Source organism: Papio anubis, chromosome 6 (assembly GCF_008728515.1).
Source record: "Papio anubis isolate 15944 chromosome 6, Panubis1.0, whole genome shotgun sequence".
NCBI classification, from domain to species: domain Eukaryota; kingdom Metazoa; phylum Chordata; class Mammalia; order Primates; family Cercopithecidae; genus Papio; species Papio anubis.
Genome location: NC_044981.1, coordinates 14,432,212 through 14,442,277, shown reverse-complemented (window position 1 = coordinate 14,442,277; position 10,066 = coordinate 14,432,212). Strand labels below are relative to the sequence as shown.

The 10,066-nt window shown below is 41.3% G+C and overlaps 1 long non-coding RNA gene across 1 annotated transcript; it reads right to left on the bottom strand.

Moving 5' to 3' along the window:
• Positions 1 to 504: 504 nt before the first annotated feature.
• On the bottom strand, positions 505 to 9,444 carry LOC116275244. Its single transcript, XR_004184201.1, has 2 exons — positions 8,043 to 9,444; positions 505 to 7,286 (listed from the first exon to the last, which is right to left on the bottom strand). It is a non-coding gene; the product is annotated as an uncharacterized LOC116275244 (long non-coding RNA).
• Positions 9,445 to 10,066: the final 622 nt, after the last annotated feature.

The window sequence follows — 10,066 nt, the reverse complement described above, 5'->3', positions numbered from 1 at the left end:
CAACCTTCCTCTACTACTTAATTTTAACTGTAATCTCAGGTTATTCCTTGGAAGCAAAATTCACACGACTTTTCCATTAAACTAAGAGTCTTATGTTTTGGCAACAAGAAAGAGACAGTGAGAGGGGTTGGATCTGCCTGCTTTGAGTCCTTTGCCAAAAACAATCTCTGAGCTCTCTGGATAAGCAACGCTTGCAAACCTAGCAAAGTGCCACAAGTTGGAGTCATGAAATGAAGCGCGAGGCTCGGGAATAACGCCTTTACACAAACTACCTCTGGTGGTGGGTGGTGAGAGTGGTTTTGTTTTAACATCCTATTAGCACATTATCTTTCATTTCCAAAGCCTTTATTGGTTCCAAGCCTACAGGTGGTGATGGGGGGTGGGAGGGAGTTTGAGTAAGATGTTCCTTAGTTGGGAGGCAAAGCTGTTGGTGCCTCCTCGTTTGATGAGTCAGCCAGCTGCTGCTGCTGCTGCTGCTGCTGCTGCTGCTACCACTGCTGCTGGTTTTTTTTTTCCCCCTTGGGAAATGCAACCATTGCTTCTGAAATGATTGCATGCCAAGTGCAAAAGATGGAAGCATTGATCACACTGGATTGGAATCACCAGTTTATTTATCTGCCCTCACTAAACTGTGTGCTCTTGGAGAGCATAGATTATGCCCTTTGTCTAGGTAACTCCAGACCCTGGCCAAGTGTCTAATGCTTTTTTTGGTGACACTACAAAAAAATGGGGAAAAAAAAATGCTAGGTGGACTTGAGAACATGGCCTCAGTGGTCAGGGATGCAATTCTAAGGCCTAGCACTCTGATGAGCATTCTTATGTCTTCTCACTTCTCTAGCAGAGGGTGGTTCTAGTAGCATCATGCAGCTGTTGCAATGATCCAAGAAGATTGTGTGATTGAAACTTCATGTGATACAAACTGTAAAATTTGGGTATAGCTTAAATTTCCCAGGAGCTATTGGCTAACCCCATAACTTTGGGCAAGTTAAACCACCTATGAACCTCAGTATCCACAGCAGTAAAATAAGAAGGTTAGAAACTATGATGTACATGGTCCTTTTCTGCTCTGAAATTCTCCTAAATTTCTTTGCTGTCAAACACCCCAACTCTCTTCTTTGACAGGGTAGAAGACAGTCCGTGAAGCTGCCACTAAAAAGGATAAAAGGAACTATGTGGGTTTATGATCACAACCAATTATGCTACTGCCAAAAGAAAACAGCACTGAATATTTTAGTTTCTCAGAGGACGTGCAATGTTTGAAAATCATCTTCCTTCTTGCATTAAAAAAAAAAAAAAGAAAAAGAAGAAGAAAAGTGGGAGAACCATCACATTCTGTGCATAACTTTTCTACTTATAGACAAAATTTTCAATTCATTTTTTTCCTTTCTGGAGGTGTGAGGGAAAATTCCCATAGCTGTAGGAGTGTGGAAGTCAGGGGACTGTAGGAGAATGTAAGTGTGATCGTGGGACTACACTTAATTCATTAAAATGTGTGGTTTATAAAAACCACTTTGCCAAAAATGAGCTTTGTGGGAAGGAGAAGGCAGCAGGGATATGGATGCGTGGGGGAAAGGGAGGAGTAAGAAGTGCCAAGAGAGAAGGAAGTCTTATTTGTTGCTAAATGTTGAATCCCACATAAGAATATGTCATGAGCCAATTTAGGGAAATTAAAATGCAACTTGGGGGAGTGCAAATCTATTAGGCACAGATATTACGTGTTGACATTATTATCATCCTATTTTTATATAAATTGTGAACATTCTCCAGTGACTTTAAAAAGTTTGGGGAAACTTTATTTTTAGTTATCCTCCTTTCACATTTTCTCTCTTTTCCTAGGTTAAACGGCAGTCATATAACAACATTGTGCTTTTATTCCTTTCCTGTCAATACTGTGAATTGTTTCGGAAACAAACTGCATTATTTAGGTTAACATTGGCTGCTGTAACAAATAAACCTCAAACTTTTGTGACTTAACACAACAGAATTTTATTTCTCATTCACCAAACAGTCTGGTGCAAGTATTCCTGGTAGGCACACCACTTTCCTCAATGAGATAACTCAAGGATTGAGGCTCTGCTATGGCTTGAATGTGTCTCATCCAAAATTCGAGTGTTGCCAGTGTGATAGTATTCAAAGGTAGGGCCTTTAAGAGGTGATTAAGCCATAAGGTCTCTACTCTCATGAATCAGATTAGGTGTCCTTATAATAGGTCTTGATAGAGGAAGTTTATCCCTTTTTGCCCTTCTGCTATCTACCATGTGAAGATACATCTCTTCTTCCCCCAAGGGGTTGCAGCATTGAAGGCACCATCTTGGAAGCAAAGACTAGACCCTCACCAAGCAGTTAACATGCTGGTGCATTAATCTTGGACTTTCCAGCCTCCAGAACTGTGAAAAATAAATTTCTGTTCTTAATTAATTACCCAGTCCCAGGTATTCTGTTATAGCAGCACAAAGCTCAGGCAGGCTCCTTACATCTTGTGGCTCCACTATCTCCTGGGAACTGGGAGTCTTTAGGTTCTAGCCATATAAAGAGAAAAAAAAGATGGAGAAGGCACACATGCTTCTTAATGGTCGTGGTTCAGAAGTAACAAATACCAATTTTATATATTCTACTGACACAACCCAGATGCAGGGGTGTTCTGGGAATGGAGTCTCTGATCAGGCAGCAGGGATCAGGGATCAAAGATCAGGAAAGATTCCAGGGTGAATATTTTACTAGGTGAGAAGGACCATGAATTCTGACAAACAGTTTTTGCTGCTCCACCCACTCCTCATCATCACTGTGAAACATAAAGAGAAATGGCAGCACTTTTTGTCCATTGATTGTAACTCTTTCTTTAAAGACTTTTAAGGCAGAATCCTAATTCATCTCTTCTATGAAACTTTCATGATTCAAAGGGAAGTCCCTGCATGGGCACTGCCAGCTTCTGCCTCTATGCTTTTTCCTGAACCTTCTCCACCTCTGGAATGTACTTCAGGTAAGACACCTGTGCCTGATCCTTGTGATCTCTTCTTGCGTCTGTTATTCCTCTGCTTGTTCACCTCAGGGGATCCCCTCTCTCAGAGACATTTTTTCTGTCAAAGAATTACTAAGCATTCACAAACTAGTGGGGAGATAGCTTTTCTTTAAGAAATCTCTTGGCAGGCAGACCCCCCCAAATCATACCCAGGATATCCCTATGTCAAAACTCACCAGGAACCAAAGGGTTCCTTTTCCTTATTTATAAGTCAATGTTAGAGCCAACTCTATTTTTAGAGGTGTAAAAACTGAGATCTAAGGAGGTTAAGTAGAGCTTTGCCTGAAATTTCACAACTAGTTTGTGAAGAACCAAGCTTAGGATCCAGGAGTCCTGACATTCCACTAACACTCTTTCCATTCCGTCATAGAGTCTTAAGAGCCCAAGGCCATGTGAGCCAATACCAGTACGCATTCTCAGCTCATGGAGGAGACAGACACTGAAGTGAGTATGTGTATATACATGTGCTGTGTGTGATTATTTTTCCTGCCAGGCTTGTCATTTCCCTTTACCACCCAACAATTATTATTTCTTAGAACATGTAATATTGTTTTAGGTCTCCACTATATTTCCACTACGGCATGGCATTTGCTGGGTGTATTAGTCTGTTCTCACATTGCTATAAAGAACTACCTGAGACTGGGTAATTTACAAAGAAAAGAGGTTTAATTTGCTCCTGATTCTGCAGGCTGCACGGAAGCATGGCGGGGGAGGCCTCAGGAAACTGACAATCATCAGTGGAAGATGAAGAAGGAGGAGGTGCATCTTACATGGCCAGAGAAGGAGGAAGAGAAAGAGGGGGGAAGTGCTACACCCTTCTAAACAACTAGATCATGCGAGAACTCACTGTCATGAGAATAGCAAGGGGAAAATTTGTCCCCAGGATCCAGTCACCTCCCATCAGGCCCTCCTCCAACACTGGGAATTGCAATTTGCCATGCGATTTGGATGGGGACACAGAGCTAAACCATATCAGTAGGTGACTAGTTAGTCATTTTTTTCTTTTACACAAAAGCTAGTGTTGACATAAATTATCATAGCATCAAAGATACCTAGAGATAAACCAATTAAAAATATGCACAGGATATCAATGTCAGGTCTAAATATTATTGAAAGAAATTGAAGAAGACCTAAATAAATTTAAAAATACATCACTTTTATGAACTGGAAGGATCTCATCTCTGTAAATAAGTCAAACCTCTCCAAATTGATCTACAGAATCAATATAATGCCAATCTAAATCCCAGGAAGGTGTTTTGAGGAAATTGACAGGCTGATTCGAAAACTAATATAGATATGTCAAGTCTTAACAGTAACAGAGACAATCTTGAAGAAAAATGAAATGGGAGGATATCATGACTCACTTTTAAAAGTGAACCAAGTAAAACAGAGTGGCATTGGTCATGGGATAGAAAAATGGACCAATAAAAAGAAATGAAAATCTGGAAACAGATCCATGCATATATGTATACTTGAATTGATTTATGACATAGGGAATCATGGGGAAAGGATAATCCCTTAATAAATGACACTGGTTCAATTACATATTCATATGGAAAAAAATCTTGATCCCTACCGCACACTATACACAAATATCAATTCCAAATGTGAAAGGCAAAACAATAAATCTTCTGGAGGGTTTGGCAAACTTTTTCTGTAAAGAGTCAGAGAATAAACATTCTGGGCTTTGTGTGCCATAAGGTCTGTTGTAGCACAAAAGTAGTCATGGGTGATGTGTAAATGAATGAGCATGACTGTATCCCAATAAAACTTTATTTACAAAAACAGCTGGCAGAATGGATTTGGATCACAGTCCATAGTTTGCCAACCCCTGTTCTAGAAGTTAACATGGGTGAATATCTTTATGATCTTGGAAGAAGATTTTTAAATAGTCACAAAATGTCCTAATCACAAAGGCAAAGATATGTTGCGGTCCTTTAATTTTAAGATGTTCTGTTCACCCCAAAATACCACTAAAGTACTGAAGAGGCAATCGATATAGTGGGAGAAATTATTTGCAACACATATAACGCATGTCCAAAATATATAAAAACTACAAATCAATAAGGAAGACAAATAACACAATGCCATGTTCAGACACTTCACCAAAGGTAGCCAAATTGCCAATTAACATTTTCAAAGGTACTCAACTTTATCAGTCTTCAGGAAAATAAAAATTAAAAACACAATGACATGCCACTACACACCTACTGGAATGATCATAATTTAAAAGCCTGACAATACCAAATGTTAGCAAGGATTTTGAACATACACACTGTTGATGGAAGCGTACATTGGCACATTTCCACTTTGGAAAACTCTTTGGCAAGTTTCCTCTAACGCTGAGTACTATATGCATACTTTCTGACTCAGCAATTCCACTTGCAGATACGTACTCCCACAGAAATATACACAAAAGACATGTATAAGAATGTTCGTGGCAGCATTATTCATAATAACCTCAAATTTTAAACAACCTAAATAACCATTAAATGGACAGTTGAATGGGTAAATAACTCATAGTATATTTATAGAATGGAAAACTATTCAGCAATAAAAATACATGAACTCCTTTTACATGCAAATCTACTGAAACTTTCAAATGTAACAGTAAGTGAAAGTAGCCAGAACTGAAAGAACACAGAATGTTTGATTCTAATTATATGTGGCTCAAATACAAATATAAGTAAAACTAACCCATGGCATTATAAGTCAGAACAGTGGTAACCTTTGGAGAGAAGGAGGAGCATGATAAACTGGAATATTCAGTGGGTTTCTTGGGAGCTGATAATGCTCTATTCTTTAACCTGAGTGGCACTTACACAGGTACATTCATTTTGTGATAGCTCACTGGACTATATACTTATGATCTATGTAATTCTCTGTATATATGCAATACTTCATTTAAAGGTTTTAGAAATCTATTGGAGAAAAAGAAAAAAAAAACACTGCCTCCTGTTCCAACTATATGTTTCAATCACCAGAGCAGGTCAGACACAATAGCTGTACAGATGCTTAGGTAGCACTGAAACGCTACTGGACAAAGAAACATGGCTTACAAGTGTTCACATGGTCTCCTTACACTGGCTCAAAGACCCAGCTGGCTCTAATACATTAAACTTAAAAGGTCACCAGGCCTGGTGACCACCTCACAGAAGAAATAGATTCTAGATACACCCAGAGAAGTTTATCTCAGAACTATCAGGTCAGGAAAATGAGGTTGTGAAGTCAGAACTGTAAAACAATTCTGTTCTCTAGCAACTGCCTTATGTTGGTCTCTTTCCTGCTCCTATTCTCTCTTAAGTCTTGTAAAAGTGGTTTTACTCACAGGACAAGTGGTTCTCTATACTAGGCGGCTTAGATTTAGGTTTCCCTAAAGATGGGATGAATTGATTGCATATATATTTGCAGCTCTATTGCTTTTTAATACCCAATAGCAAAGAATTCTATTCCCGAATCCTAGAACTTCAATCTTCATGAGACAGCGAAAGGGCATTTTGACCCTCCCAATCAAAGTCGAAGAATATTTATTCCACCTCCTTCATATTTTCCTCTTCTTGTCCTTGAAATCTTAATTAAAACTTCCTAAATTCATTTCCTCTAAGTAAACCACAGTAGCCAGAACCCTTATTAGCGCTGAGAACTTTCCTTGGCACAGGTATAATTGCTCCTCTGTCAGTGTCCGGTGGAAGCTAACCTGAGTGGCATGTTTTCATAAGCTTTGGTGGTTGAGAGGATGCCACCAGGATGGCAAGAAGGGGATGTGTCAAACACTTCACCTTGAAAGGAGCACAGGCCTTGAAATCAGGCAGACTGAAGCTCCAGCACAGTGCCCAGCACTCACTAGATGCTCGACCTTAAACAAATTACTTAATATAGTTTAGAATCAGTTCCTAAATTATAAAATAAATAAAATAGTGTTTATCTGGTAGAATGGCATAAAGTAAGAAGAGGAGGAGGAAGAGGAGGAAGAGGAGGATGAGGAGGAGGAGGAAGGAAGAAGACCATAAATAGCACTGCTGTGTGCCTGGCATTGTTCTGTGCGCTATATATATGTTGACTTATTTCTATGTAAGTGTCACAGCAATCCTAGAACATAGGCTCTGTTCATATCACCAGTTTATAAATGAGGAGCCCAGGCATAGAGAAGTGAAGGAACTTGCCCGAGGTCAGATGGCTACAAAGTGGTGGAGGGAGGACACTGATCCAAGCAGTTTGGCCACAGGGTCCACGTTCTTATGCACAACACCCAACTGGTTTCTTGCCCCTAGAGTAGAGGCAATCAAGCATGGATGACTCACTTCAAGTAATGCTTCTTTCATCCCCTTTCTCACAAAGCTCAATGGCACATCTAATTTTTAGGTTTAGGAAGAGAGAAATTAAGAAGATCCTTGTGTGTTTCTCTCATTTAATAGCACCCCCTGTATCTTACTTTCACCTCCTCAGTGAACGACTTAGAGAATAGGGCTGCTTTGGTAAGTTCTTTACTCAACATGCACATGATGAGCACCTATGGCACGCCAAGCACTATCGTAGGTAAAAAAGGAGCCAAGGGGCCACGCCAGTTTCTTCTCCACTCTCCCTCTCTCACTGGAATCATAAGTCCACATGAAATGCTGTGGCCTCAGGACTAAAGAATAAAGTCTAGGCCAGTGACAGGCCAATGCTCATACAGCCCTAGCTTGTCCATCAGCTGCCAGAGAGGTCTGCATGCATCCAGAACTAAATCCAATCCGGAGTTATGTGGAGAGAGCCTACTCCAGCCTGGATTTGCTCCTGAAACAGCAAGTACATTGTTCCTAACTCCAGGCCACGCTTGCCAGTGGCAGCTCATGACCCTCCAGAAATTACTTTGTCTTTATAGAGCAGGCTATAATTTTAACTCCCACTCCCCCGCCACCAACTTTATTTTTTCATCAAAAATTAATTTAAACACCAATGAAAGCTCAAAATCCATTCACTCTGATTGGCAAGAAAGGAAAGAGAAAAGAAAAGCAAAAACACATTTTGCTGTTTGCCATACCTGAACTGGCAGAGTCTTCAAGAGTTGTACTGAGGTTGGAATTTAACACTCCCTCCTCCAACACAAACACTCCTGCGGTGGGGGGAGGCGGGGGGATGTGCTCACTAGGCTGCCCTCAGATCTGTGCGTTGACGGTGAAAACAAGGCCCTAAAACGCATGTCCAGCAAAACTTGAATAAGTCACGACCTACACAAGGCAAACCTTGCTACCGACTGCTTCTCCTTTCCTCTCCCCACTTCCATCTTTTTCCTTCCCACAGAGCTTCTCCTTTCCTTCACAAAGCTTGGGAAGCACACTCTGTAGAAACTAAACTGTACATGAAAATCCAGCTCCCAGTCCACCATTCCAAGGCCATCAGTACCTTCAACAGGGGAAGCTAAGACTAAGAAATGGGACTTGGAGAGCTTTCCTGAGACCTCCTTTCCCGTCATATCTGCCTTCCTACAAGCCCTTGTCTGAGAAGTGTGTATTGAGATGGAATAACCAGTAGGACTTCTGGGTATTTCTCTCTAGGCTTCTGGCCCAAGCTTGTATCTTCGGAATGTTCCAAGAGTTGGCCCAAGAGCCATGGTGATCATAGCAAGTCCAGGCTCTAGTGATGTGGGCACTGTGGAAAGTTTCCTGGGGAGTGTGTCATGTTGAATCAAATGTGAATGCTTCTCCTAAACTAGATGTTCTTGAAGTTTACGTAAATAGAAGGCAGGAGAAGCTCGAGTAACTGCAGTTCTCCCCATTTGAATCATTGGTTTTACTCTTTGCACTGTGTCCAGTGCAGCCCACTCTGCAGAGCAATAGGAGTCAATCCCAAGGCTCCAAGGGCCAGGCAGAAGGAGAGAGCTGACAGCTCCCAGTAAAGGAAAAAGCGGGGTCACTGTCCAGCTTTCTGGAGTTGCAGGATTAGTTTTCTGCTGGACTCCCCAAGTGGCAATCTACAGGCCTCTTTCCAGAATTACCAGACTCTGAGGAGACAGTAAGAAAGAAACTAAAACAATTTTTGAAAAGTTTTCCAAAGTTGGTGAATGCTATACAAAGCCCCAGTTGACTTTGATATTTGCTCGGCTACAGGGAGAGGGGAACACGATGTGATTTGTGGGTGTCTTGGTTGCAAGTTTTGGCCAAGGCCTGGGTTGTTCCGAATTAAGACTGAGGAAGCAAAATTTCCCTTAGGGCCTTGGTACTGACTTTGAGCTGGGATCTTCTAGAAGACCCTGTAGAGTGGAAAAACAGTTGCCTATTATGCTTGTGTAACACAATTATAGATTATTTCACTCTGAGAATCTTTATGAAATGACCTACGAAGCCTGAACCTCAAAATGTTGAGAAATCTTCTAAGCTGAGGGGATGCTGGGTTGATTCTGGGTTGGAACTAATATTTCCACTTGGGTTTTGTGTTGTCTGAGGTTGGACTCCCCAGAAGCAGACCCTGAGTGATTCACTTAAGGAATATTGCCAGGAAAAACTGGTGAGAAGTGGGCCCCAGAAGAAAAGGAGGACGCCGGGACAAGGTGCAACACTGAGCAAAGCCTCAGGAAAGGAAATGCTGAGATGTGACTTACCGTCTTTCCAAATCTTCCTGTGTACTGTCCCTGCTATCCTGGCCAGGGACCACGGAAGCTGGAGTATTTACACCTCCCTCTCACCTGTCATTCACCAGTTAAAGACTGTCATTTCTAGAAGGAAGTCAATCTTCATTATTGTACTATCAAAATAGTTTCTGGACTGAGGGCAGCTCTCTGATAAAGAGATACAGCAGTTGCTTGGGCACAGCTGGACCTGGGTACATGAAAATAATAAAGGGCTTGTAAGGGGAATGGTCCAAACACTGAGTCAGCTATATATTGTCTGGACTTGCTGTGGACTGAACTGTGTCCCCACCAAATTCGTACGTTAAAGTCTTAACCCCTCAATATGACTATATTTGGAGATAGGCTTTTAGGAGGTAATTAAGGTTAAGTGGGATCACAAGGGTGGACCCCAATCCAATTGGACTGGTAGCCTCGTAAAGACAGGAGGAGACACCAGG